The following is a 12,978-nucleotide window of genomic DNA, read 5'->3' on the forward strand; positions in this document are numbered from 1 at the left end:
AAAAATTGCCTTCATTTGTACTTGGGGAACCTAAACCTCGATACTCGCGATGACCGCGGCATGCCAATCCCTGAATTCCCAAAAAGAGAACTGCATCTATAATACGTCGTAAAATCATCCTACTTTTTTCTATCTCTTTCCTTTCCACCGTTAGAAGACCAGCCAAGACTGTTCTATCGTTGAACAAACGGAATTTGGTAAGGAAAAGTTCTTTCTCTGCTCTTTTGTGACTTTCACTTTTTTCATGTTTTTCAATTTTGTGCGTACCTTTAGCAAATTTCTTGCAACCAGTTTTTGGATCACTCCAAGCATCCGACCGATTTGCAAAAAGCCAACAAGCAAAACAAATCATAGTGTTTGCTCTTGGTGAGTATACCAGCCAGTGCCGGTTGATTGTATGAACACTTTTCACTTGTTTTTGTTTGTACCAAGTTGCACGGAAATGACGTCCAGCTTCATTTTTTGGAAAATTGTCAAAATTATCTTTACATCCTGGCTGACAAGGGCCTAACTCAAGCAGAGCCCATACTAGATCAAGTGTTACAGGTGTGTCACAAAACAAGTGTGGATCTGTTTGGGTATTCCCTATGTGTGTCAATAATAGCACGGAGTCTTACTGTGTCATTTTTGTCCTCTGCATGATAGTCTGCTGAAGTAATCAGGTCTTCTGAGGACTCCACTTCCCCTACCTGTGCAGCCGTTAGCAGCCCGGATGCTGTGACCAGCTCCTAGGTTGAAGGTAGGTACTAGCAAGTCTTCAGAGGGTTTTACCTCTGGTGAAGTCATAACAGCCGGGGCACCATCTCCAGCTCTTGGGCTGAAGGTAGGTAGCAAGTGTTCAGAATGTTCCGCCTCTGGTGCAAAAGACGTCGTGGGCGTATCGAATGAAAAGTAGGCCTTCAACTTCACATATTTTGGCGATTCTTTTACTCGATTTGCATCTTCCTTCATCTTCTTGCTGTCCCACCCAGATAGTTTCTTCTTCTTAATGCGCTTATCCATCCCTTCTCAGAAACAAATAAAATAAATATGAACAATATATGATTGTTTTTAAAATGTGAATTATTTAAAAAAACTGTCCACAGGACAGCCAGGTCAATTTCACAGCTCTATGAATTTGATGCTCATCGAATCTGGTCAGCAAAGTGTTAAATGATTTGTTGAAAAGGTGCCACTTTATTCAAAAGTAGAGGAGAAGCGAAAACAATCCGCACACTAAGAAGTAATCAAACAGACTGAACTATTTGAAATTATCCAAAGGGTTCAGCATTTGTTTATATTGCAGGAAACAATTCTTATGAGTATGCGTGCTTGGGTGGGTGCCTGGGTGAGTGAGTGTACATGTCAACCGATTTAAAAAAAAAGCACCGACAAAAGGGCGAAGACAAAATGTTTAAAAAAATGTGGGCCTCTTGGCTCTTGCAAGGGATTCACATATTACAAGACTGACTAATGCTGTAGTGGTAAGTGTTACAAGTGTACAGAGGACGTTTCTACCGCATTTGATTATGTGATGGAAGCTACTGCCCGGTACCAGGGGCTTTCCTGCACGAAAAAAGCAAGTCCCGCTGATGTGTCATTTGTTCCTGCGAAGTGAGAGCAAGTCGAGATTCCTGCTAAACAGGGGGCTGGATTGGACCTGGTTGCGCTGATGACATCACCAGGCAGGTTGGGTTATAAATGAATGAAGGAGAAGTCCGGAGCACTAGCTCCTCACTTGCAAGGAGGCTGCGAAGCTTGTCCAGAAGAAAATGACACCACTCAAAAATTATTTGGAGGTACCTGTATCGGAATGCGCTCTTTCATAGGCGTTCTTTCGTCAGTGCTTTTTTGTCCTGCGTAGAAATGTAAACATTTCCACAGACATCCCCAAATACACACAGCAACACATCCAAATACACACTCAGAAGCACATACACTTTGACACACAGAGCATGGACACTGATGCGCTCCCCCAAACACACACACTGACACACAGTTCATCGGTCACCCACACACCCTGCCATGCATAAACACCCCCAGGCACGCAAACAGTTCAGTTCACTACTTTAGAAGGATAACAACTGTTGCCCAAGTTTGATGTAGAGGATGACAAATAGATTCTGAAGTTTGCGGCAAGGGGAGTCCAGTGAGGATATGAGAGAGAGGGAGATCCCAGTGGCATCAGGAGAGATCTGGAGTGGGCGTCTGGTAGGGGAAGAGGGTATGGGAGAGTGGCAGTCCTGTTCTGGTAGGGCACTATGCTGAAAGTGTTGGTTGGGGGGTCTCCAAAGAAGGACTGCTGCAGAGAGGAGGGGTCCAGGGTTTTAGAGGAGATATTGGGGAAGGGGGAGGGTTCCAGGGTTGACTCTTGGGTGGGTAATCCCTGGGTAATTTCTGCGTGAGGCAAGGATCAGAAGATTCCAGAGAAGGGGAATGTCCTGGAGTTGGGATATTCTGGGTGGGTGTTGGGGGGTCTTTTGGGAGAGAAGAGATTACAGAGGTGAGGTTACAGGATTGGGAAGGGGGAGGAGATTTTGGAAGGTTTATGGGGGAGAGGGCTCCAGGGGCAGAGATGCTGGGGGAGGGAGTTTGAGGAAGAAGTGAGTCCAGTGGGAAGATTGTGGAGAGGGCTTTTCCAAGGAGCGGTGGGGGGGTCTGCATCACTCCTCCCAAGGACAGACCTTTCTGGTGTCTGACTTCACTGGCTAGCGCTCAAGCCACAAGTGACGGGTCCCTTGGAGACACCTCTCCCCATAGCAACGTAATCGCTTCCGGTTCAGATCCTGACAATAAGCAGCAAGATGAGCGGGGGAAAGAGACAGACAGACAGAGCCAGGGGAGGGGACGGGTCTTGCTGCAGGGAGCAGGAGGGCTCGGCAGCTAGGGGCCAGGTCTGTTGGGGGACAGAGGGTGGGGGATGGATGGGATGTGCGCATAGGCATGTGCAGCCCATTTCATTAGGGTGTGCACCCAGGGAGCCACACCCTAGACGAACCCCTGCCCTAGTCCTGCCCCCATCCACTCCCTTCTACTTCCTGCCCCCTGACTTCCCCCCTCAAAACCCCCAAACCCCCCTGCTCCTTGTCCCCTGACTACCCCCTCCTGGGACCCCTGCCCCTAACTGCCCCCCAGGACTCCACCCCCTACCTGTCCCCTGACTGCCCCGACCCTTATCCACACCCCCACCCCCAGACAGACCCCTGGGACTCCCACGCCTATCCAATTCCTCCTCACCCCCTGACAGGACCCCCAGAACTCCCGACCCATACAACCCCCCGCTCCCTGCCTCCCCCAACCCCTCTCCACACCCCTGCCTCCTGACAGCCCCCCCAGAACTCCTGACTCATCCACCACCCCAGACCCCAGCTCCTTGTCCCCTGACCCCCACTCCAGAGACCCCCCCGCTAACTGCCCCTCCGGACCCTCCTTGCTCCCTGTCCCCTGACTGCCCTGACCCCTATAAACCCTCGCCCCCTGAGAGACCTCGGGACTCCCATGCCCCATCCAATCCCCCCTGCTCCCTGACTGCCCCCTCCAGAGACCCCCAGCGGTGGACGGGGAGGCTCAGTGGTGGGGACTCAGGGGCAGTGGCCTCTGGCCCTGAAGCAGGGGCTGGGGGGTTGGGGGGCGGGAAAGGGAGAGCTCAGAGGCTGGGCGGCGGTGGGCAGAGGCAGGACCGAGGCTCTCGGGGTTAAGGCTCCAGTCGCTCTGAGGCTCTGGGCTGCCCACGGGGCCTCAGCCTCAGCTCTCCCACCTCAGGCTGCCCGCGCCCCAGCACGCCCCCGAGCCCTGCCTACACAGTTAGCCAGGGCTGCATCTGGTCGGCGGGCGAGCTGGGAGCCAGGGGGTCCTCACGTCCTTCCTCCATGCCTCCCCTGCCCGCCTGGCCCCTCAGCGTGCCTGGTTGCTTCCCGCCTCCAGCTGCAGCTGTCCTCCCCGAGCACCCCTCATCAGGCCTCGCCCTGACTCCACCCCCTCCCTGCCCCATTGGACCCCTCCTGAAATCCCCACCCTGGCCCCGCCTCTTCCCCAGCGCGCCGCGTTCCCCCTCCTCCCCCCTCCCTCCCAGGCTTGGCGCACAAATCAGCTGTTTTGCGGCCCAAGCACTGGGAGCCAGGGGGAGAAGCAGAACACGGGCGCACTCAGGGGAGGAGGCGGAGTAGAGGCGGAGGTGAGCTGGGCAGGGCAGGGACCGGGGCACCCACGGAGTGGACGCCCAAGGCGCCACTTTTGGAGAATGTGCTCAGTGGGGGAGCGGCTGCTCCCCCCCAGCTACGCTCCTGCCTTCTCCTCCTCTTTACCCAAGGCTCCTCCCCCTCTCCAGGCCCGAAGCCAGAGCTGTGCCATGGTAAGAGTTGTCCAGGGTGCCAGAGGCACTGTCAGGAGCTCCAGACCCTCCACCTGCCCTGGGCAGGTCGCTGGGGGGTCTGAGATCAGCCCCCAGCTTGTGTCCCTCACCCAAGGATGTACCCCGGGAGTACTGTAGAGAGTTCCTGCTTTCTGCAGTGCACAAAAGATGCCAGCTGGACCTGTCAATGCTCTGATAGTTGGAAGTCTGGTCCTGTGGCCTTGGCACTGCTCTGTGACTCAACCGAGTTAGGTTTGATTCCCGTGCCATGTGTGACCATGGGCAAGGCAGGGGTGCTCGGCGAGACAGTGAGGGGTCGGTAGTGGATTTCTCAGGGGAGTGTTGGAGTATCACGGGGTCATTGGGGGATTTGGACAGTCACCGGACCAGTGTTTGCAAGCCATAGAGGCTGAAGTGTGTAAATGTCAAACAATGGAGCAATGGCCACGGGGGCATCATCTTAGATGATCTGGCTGGGAGAAAGTAGTCTGAGGGCAAAGGTCAGCTTCACCCCTTGGCCTTGTAACACGGACATGGCTGAGCACTATGGTGACTGGGCCCAGGCTCACACAGGTTTCAGCAAAGGCTGCTTCCACAAGAAAGGGGCAAAGAGATGGGAAGATGCTCTCAGAGACACAAGGTAGTGAAGCTGGATCCCAAAAGCTCCTTGGTGTCCCAAAAGAATGTAAATTGGGCCAGTTCTGTTCCTGTATCTCCAGAGCAACGCCTGTCTCCCTCAGCTTGTAGTGAGACGTGAGATAGATGAATGTAGACGTGTGACAGCTGCCTGTTATTTTAAAAAAATATGAGGAGGAGTGCAGTAGCACCTTAAAGACTAACAGATTTATTTGGGCATAAGCTTTCGTAGGTAAAAAAACCACTTCTTTTTACCCACAATCCTCATGCCCAAAGAAATCTGTTAGTCTTTAAGGTGCCACCGGACTCCTCGTTGTTTTTGTGTATACAGACTAACATGGCTACCCCCTGATACTTGTAATTGTAAAACCATTTTCTCTAATGCTTTGTGCAGTTTTCCAATAAACCTACTAGTTTTAAGGAGGCTGGGAGTGACTGAATAGCTCTGGCCACAAGCACCCGAAGGGAAGAGACTGAGATGTCCCATCAGACCTGCTTGGTGATAAGCTTTTATCATGGATGGTGTGTTGTCCCCAGCTCAAAGAGTGTGATTATTGTGAGATTTGCCCCAAGATATGAAAGGACCTGGTTTAGAGTGTAAAGAGACCATATATCCCAATTTTACTGTGACAATCACGATTCTTCTTCTCCATCATCTATCCTTATTGAGTGCCTATCAGCATTCAGAGGAGCAACTTTTTCAAGTTGCATCCAAGGTAACGATCCACTCAAGACATTGATTCATAGAGTCATAGAGTTTAAGGCCAGAATTAGCCATTAGCTCATCTAATCCAGAGGTCTTCAAACTGGGGATGGGTCCCCCGGTGATGTGTGGTATATTCCAGGATGGGCGTGAGAAGCTTTAGGGAAAAAAACCCTTCCTGTGCACATTCTACCCATAGCCGTGAATAACTAGCCAAGATGATTCCTCCAGACAGATCTGGTCTTCATTTGGTGCTGTGTTTTTGTCTCTAGGTGGCGCTGTGCATTTTATTGGATTTCTGATAAGCATGTCCCGCATGACACTAAGTCCTTTTCATCTGAACGTGGATCCATATGCTATAGCGCGGTGTGCACATTTCTTTGTAAGCAGGGACTACATTCGTAGTTTTGCTTTTGCTCTTATTCCAATTGATCGTTAGCTCATACCCAGTTACAAACGCTGTAGAAATACAAAAAATATCAAAAAAACAAGCAAACATAATGTAAATACACTACCTCTCCAGTTTGGTGCACATGCCATTCAGGAGAAGTGTGCCATCGCAGAAAAAAAATGTAATTGGAGCTGAAACAATAAAGCAATTAAGTATAATCATACATTTCTCAAATATGTGTGTCAAACAAGCCGTTACTGTAAAAGAGGGCAAGGACGATGTTCATCTAACCTCCACGGGGCTTGCTACTCAAATTTTAAAAGCAATAAAATTGAAAAAGCCACGTCCCGCGCCAGAAGGCTGGAAAGCCTGGGGGGCGGAAAGACAAAATGGATGGGCTACCCATTCTCTAAATACAGGAAAGGTACAAATTTCAGTTACACTAGAAGGAGGTGTGTCTCCATACCTTAAATAATACTCCAAACCAAAAAAATTCACTAAAACAAGTCGTAGAAGAACTGGAAAAACAGAAATTAATCCGGAGGTGCTCAGTGCCTAATGCAACACCAATCTAGCCAGTAAAAAAACAGATGGAACATGAAAATTAACTATTGACTATTGAGGGTTAAACAAAATTGCTAAGCAGGGAGCCCCCGTAGTAACTGCTTATCCTCTGCTGCTGGAGGTGGTATCCCCAGAAATAAAGTGGTTTTCTGTACGGAATGTGGCAAATGGTTTTTAAAGTTTTCTTTAAATCCAGAATCCCAGTATCAAACGGCTTCTGTGTTCCAGGGTACTCAATATTGCTAAAATGTTTTGCCTATGGGGTACGGTGATACGCCCACAATATTCCATACTGCTGTAAAAATGTTTAAAAAATTGTTGCAAGCAAAAAAATTGTGAAGTATAGAAACAATATCTTGCTAGTAAGTAAAACAGAAAAGGAGCATAAAGGGTTTGTGCAGTAGTTACTGGGTTGTTCGTTAAAAAAAACACAATAAACCTAAACAAAAGAAGCAGCTAGTGCATGGGGAAGCTTGAAAAGAGGGTTAATGAAAACACTTGCTTTGGCTGCCCCAACAATAACTTCCCTTTCGTGTTGTATCCTAGTGTTAAAAAATTCTGTAGTGTTAGTATAATCATGCAGAGTACTGGTACTGGGGGGAAAAACCTGTTACGTGCTGTACCAAAGCATTAACAGCTCCAAAAAGCAAACTAAAACTCTTAATTCTCTGAGTTTCAGGTAATCTCACAATGCTGAGCAGACAGCTGCCCTGCCCCAGCCACTAGCCCTAGAAAGGAAGGATGTCTCAGGGGTTAAAGTACTGGCCTGAGATACAGAAGAACTTGCTTCAGTTCCAGGCTCTTGAACTGACTTCTTCTGTGACTTTGGGAAACTCATTCAGTCCCTCTGTTCTTCAGCAATATGTGTTTTAATACGGCTCAATGTAAAGGTTACCTCTAGGAACAAAGGATGCTGGTCATCCTTACCGGATAGGGGACGCAGTGCTGGGAAGCAGTTACTCTGAAAATGACTTGGGGATCATAGTGGTTAATCAGCTGAACATGAGCTCCCAATGCAACACTGCGGCCGAAAACGCTACTGCAATCCGGGATGTATAACCAGGAGAATCTGAAGTTGGAGCAGAGAGGTTATTTTACCTCTTTATTTGGCACTGGTGTGACTGCTGCCAGAATATTGTGTCTAGTTCTGGGGTCTACAGCTCTTGATGGACATTGATAAATTGGAGAAGGTTCAGAGAAGAGACATGGGGATGATTAAAGGATTAGAAAACCTGCCTTAGAGGGACAGACTCAAGGAGCTCAATCTATTTATCTTAACAAAGAGAAGGTTAAGGGTGACTTGGTCACAGTCTGTACGTACTGGCATGAGGAACAAATGTTTAACAAAAGGCTCTTCAATCTAGCAGAGAAAGTTATGTGAACAGTGATGACAAGCCCGGATTCCAGGAATAGAGCCTGCAGCAGGGCTGGCACTGCAGTCCAGGTGGGCAGGATCACCACAAATCCCCTGTGATTTGGCTTCCTGCAGTTTGCCATTGGCTGTGATGGGGTTAAAGCTGGTGCACACTAAGCCAAGCAGCTGAGGTTCCCTGATGGCCAAGTGGATCCCAAGGGAATGTGCAGACATGCTTCATAAGGACAGCTGCCTCCTGTTGTGAGAGGCTACCGGTGTGGTGCTTCTGCTTTCTCCTGTTGATATCACTCGGCTGCGTGCGTGTGTTCCCTCTGTGTGCTGCCCCAGCTCTGCAGATAGCTGACACAGCAAACCCGACGAGAACCCCCAATAACCACAGAGTCTAGTAAGGTACAAAGGCACCTCGGCCAGGTTTATTGCGACCTCGGACACAATTGCAGTTCCCTGTAGATTACTTAGTCTACCGGGCATACGACTAATAGATGCCTCTTGGCAAGGACCCGGCTCAGTGGCGGGACTTTCCACTGCCCCCCCGTGGCCGGACAAAGACACCACCCCAGGGATACATTTTTATACACAGGTACAAACAAGTTACACATCACTCCTGACGTATTGAGGTGCAACCCCTCTACATAGCAAGGTGCCGCCTCTCACCTTGTACATGTTGGTTCGATGAAAACAACTCTATCCATCATTTTACCCTTTTGCCCCTGTCATTGGGATGGGTCGGCCTGTTCCATGTTATCTGTGGAATGTTCCGGTACAGTGTATCTTGGTACCATGTTTAACGTTGCTAGGTGAATATATATTTATGCAACATCAGCCCTTTTCTTGCCAGCTTCTGTGAGCAGGGCCTGCCTCTTGCTCACAGCTTAACTTTGCTTTATGTTAGCAAAGTCTTGACCATTACTTTAGTTCGGTTCAGGTCTCAGGCCTCATACTGGGCCTTCATTAGGGCCTTCGCTTACTACACCTCCCTGTCTAAACAGATACTGCCTGCTGCCTGTGCAACCTGTCTGATGAGTCCTTGTCCTTTAGGGTGAAGTCCTCTGGTGTCAGCGGCTCCCCTTCTAGCAGGAATTGGGTACGTTGGCAGGTCTCACTATCTTTAAAATGCAAAGTGATGTGTAAAGGCTGCGAGCTGTTTCCATTTGCAGATGTTCTGTGCTGCGGCAGCAAACTCAGCTGGGCTGTCGGGGTGACTCAGTGACAGGGGCTGGAGGGCAGCAGTGCTAGGTCGCTCGGCAACCCCTCCACTACATCTGCCCATGAGCCAAGGTGGGTTATTCAAGTAACACAGAAATGTGACGTTCAAAGTGAGCTCGGAGCATTAAAACTCCAGTGCCCTGAGTTAGGATTTCTCAAGTTGTCCCATTTGTAGAGCTGCAGTGTGCTCTGGGCCTGATCCTGAAACCCCTGATCCTGGGTCTGATCCTGAAACCCCACGGAATATCAGTGACTAGTTCACAAATTACCTCAGGTTTATTTGCTGTTGGGAATGTAATCAGCAAATGCATTTACAATTATTTTATTCTCTGGTTTGATTGTGAAGGCAGGAATTCAGACCTGCATTGCTCTCAGGTAACAGGTCCAATTGGGAATATTTCTGTTTTCTGACTAGAGGAGAGCTCCAGCATTTCTGCCTTGTATATACCCCTCAGAGTTACAGAGCTACATCTCTGCCTCGTCTCTGGTCTCCAAGTGCCAGATGTCAGGCATAACAGCTTTCCCTCTCATTGAGTGAAATCCTCCCACCCTCAGACTGGGACCTTGTCTACCACACACTGCGGGTCGAATGTGTTTGCCCTGCAGGTCCAAGTGGGTTCGGCACCTGTGGTTCTTCCCTTTGTGAGCATGTGACTAGTGACAAGTGACCAGCCAGCCTTCTTGAACCAAAATACTGTTTAATATGAACAGTAGGACTAAAGCCTAACAGTGGAGAATAAGAGGGTTTTAAAACAACAGTCTGTACACGTCTCTGACCCCAAGCCCTCCCACTCTGATGGGGACCCAGGCAGGCCGAGGGCCTTCAGACTTCCCAGCGGTGTCTCTGCCTGTCAATCTGAAGAGCTTCTCAGTAACAGATTCCACACCTCTGGACAGAATCCCAGCACTGGCAAAACAAGCTGTGTAACGTGGCTGGAGCCTGGAAATAGGCTCTTCCCAGCTTGTAGCTCCAGTGTTGTCTCTCAGCTTCCCTGAAGTGCTGACTGAGAGATGGCTTTTCTCCAGCTGCTGCTTCCCTTTCTGCTTGTTTTCCCACATCCTGCTACTAAACTAACATGAGCCATACTGGTTTCACCCAGTACAGCCATAACATGAGGGCAGGGGACTGGACTCGATGACCTCTCGAGGTCCCTTCCAGTCCTAGAATCTATGAATAAACATGCTAACAGTCAACCCAATGTAGCTCTAACGTTAACATCCGAAGAACTGGGTTTATCATACAGATTCATTATGGCAGCTCAGCTCCATGTCTGTCACAATGCTGTTCCCAGGTGCTACAGATTTTATGAATACAGGACAGAGACAGTCAGAGAGAGACAGAGAGAGAGCAATAGACTACTTTCCTGTGTGAAATGAAGTTCCATTTCCATGAATACTCATGCATTTGACTTTGAAATCCACTTCCTGCACACCCTCATTGTGCCTGAATAACAGGTGCTGGAGTTACTATGTACTAGAGAGTGAGAGTTCAGGGAATGAATATTTTCTATACTGACAGGCTACAGACTGACAACAGAACCTGAAGAGAACCAGTCAGCTATTAACTCAGGAAGAAAGGAGCTACTAAACTTTTGTTTGCTGACAAGCGACTGAATGAGGGCTGAGACGCTGCGATCTTTTCAAGTTCTGAAGAAATCCCGATGACAGACGCTACATTTTAAGTCCCACTCTAACCTGAGAAATCATCTCTGAAAGCAGATCAGAGGGGAAAGCCTGGATTGATACGTGTGTACTAAAGTACAGATGTGTAGATGTTATGCCAAAACTTTTCATTGTAATACAAATATTTCAAACCAAACTTTCATGGCATGCCTGTATATTGAAAGCCAGAAGCAGAGTTGTTGGAATCGCTACAGGAAGGATCAGGGGTAACTTTACTGCTTAATAGCTTTTGCTTTAGAAAGTATTTCAGAAGTTCTCCACATACTGTTTGCAATGGGTTTGTTCTATTAACTCTTTGATCAGTGAACAGTTGAATGAAACTCTCTCCTGGGAAATGACCAGAAGCTGTTTGTGACACTTACATTTGGGCATGAACATTATCCCTCTGCAATACAGGTGCAAGTCTTTCCAAAAAGTCATGAGAGAACAGAAACGCTGATTTGTGTTTTAGCAAAGAGGCAAGCTGAGGTACAGAAAAAGGGAGTGTTACAGTGTTTGTATGTAATTTTCGCCCATCACCCCTTACACGCACATGGCTGAAATAACTTGCACACTCAAGTGGATATTAGTGCAACCTGGTGTTCCCACTATTCACCCATGTGTGATGCCAACCCCTCCCCCACCCAACTGAAGTAACTATCTGTGTCATCTTGTAACTTCACAGATATCTATGGACCCTTGCATGGTGAGAGGATTCAGGACCTTTGAGAATGAAGAGAAGCTTGTAGGGTGAAGGAACTGTCTGGATTCAGTCAACATTGCTGAGGCAAAGCACTTCAGCTCCTCTTGGAGGGATTCTTGGGGGTAAAAGTGTATCACCTGGTGCATTTGGTAAGGGAAAGTTAATAGAGCCCTGTTCTGAATGAATTAATCCATGTAAATCTGGAGTGATAACATTGAAGACAATGATATTGAATTCAGAACCTGGCCCTAAAAATTTATCCCATGTGCTGGAAAGAGGCAGACACATTTATAAATAGCTTCAATCCAGGACAACAGATAAATACAATGACCAGTATCACCATGCACTTGCCATATGTTTGCACACACATCATAATACAATGGGCCAGAAAGAGTGTCTATGGGAAGGTCACAACTGTGAAATCACATAGCGCACAATAGGCTGTGGAACTCCCAGCCACAAGATATCTATGGGGCCAAGAGCTTAGCAGGCTTCAGAGAGGGATGGGATGTTTATATTGGTAAAAATTAAATCCCATTATAGTTGTGAGGATCTCTTTTAAAAAGTCTTGGAAGGGCCCTAAACCTTCCTGATTTACACCACAAAATATGTTTAAGTTGTGGGTATCGGGGGGAAACTTTCCCTGGGAGCAGGTTATCTCATAGCTGCCTATTGCAGGACTTCTTCCACTTTCCTTTGAAGAATCTAGGAAATGGCCACTAAACACTGAGCTGAATGGACCACATGTCTGATCCAGTCTGGCAGTGCCTATCTTCCTGGTGGTGGTGAAAATCCGAGACTATATAGTTTCTCATTTTCCTTGAGATCCTGGGAGTCTCTAGACTTGCATTGAGAGCAGAAAGATGTCTCCCTAAATATCATCTAGTCTGCTGTTATTTATCCTTTCAGAAACTAAAGTTCAAAACTCCTTGGACCTGCCCAGGTGTGACGTTATTGACATAAACTGGGACCATATAGATCATTGTTGCAACCAAGGTCCTGTAGTGGCACCCAAATCTTGTATAAAGGGGGTCAAATGGGGTGTCTAGGACAAGGTTATGGTTTACTGGTTATGATTATGCTGTCTATATGTGTGTATCAGTTTTGTAGTCGAAGTTATGAATATTGGCTCTATACTGTCTGTATGGCAAACTTATGCTATGCTTCTGGGTGACATCCCAGACAAGCTGAGATTAGCTCTGCCTAGCCTGCTTGATGACCCATTAAGGACCATCAGCTATACAATGGACCCATTGAGAGAAGGCAGATACGCCTTGTACCTCAGCAAAGTATGCAGGGACTGGCCCATGTGACTCCAGACTCCATGTTGCTGTAATTTTCCACAGTAAGAACAAAGAGGTGTTCTTACACCTGGAAAAGACTATATAAGGCTGATGCCTGATCTCCA

This window comes from Chrysemys picta, chromosome 1 (genome assembly GCF_011386835.1).
Source record: "Chrysemys picta bellii isolate R12L10 chromosome 1, ASM1138683v2, whole genome shotgun sequence".
Lineage (NCBI taxonomy): Eukaryota > Metazoa > Chordata > Testudines > Emydidae > Chrysemys > Chrysemys picta.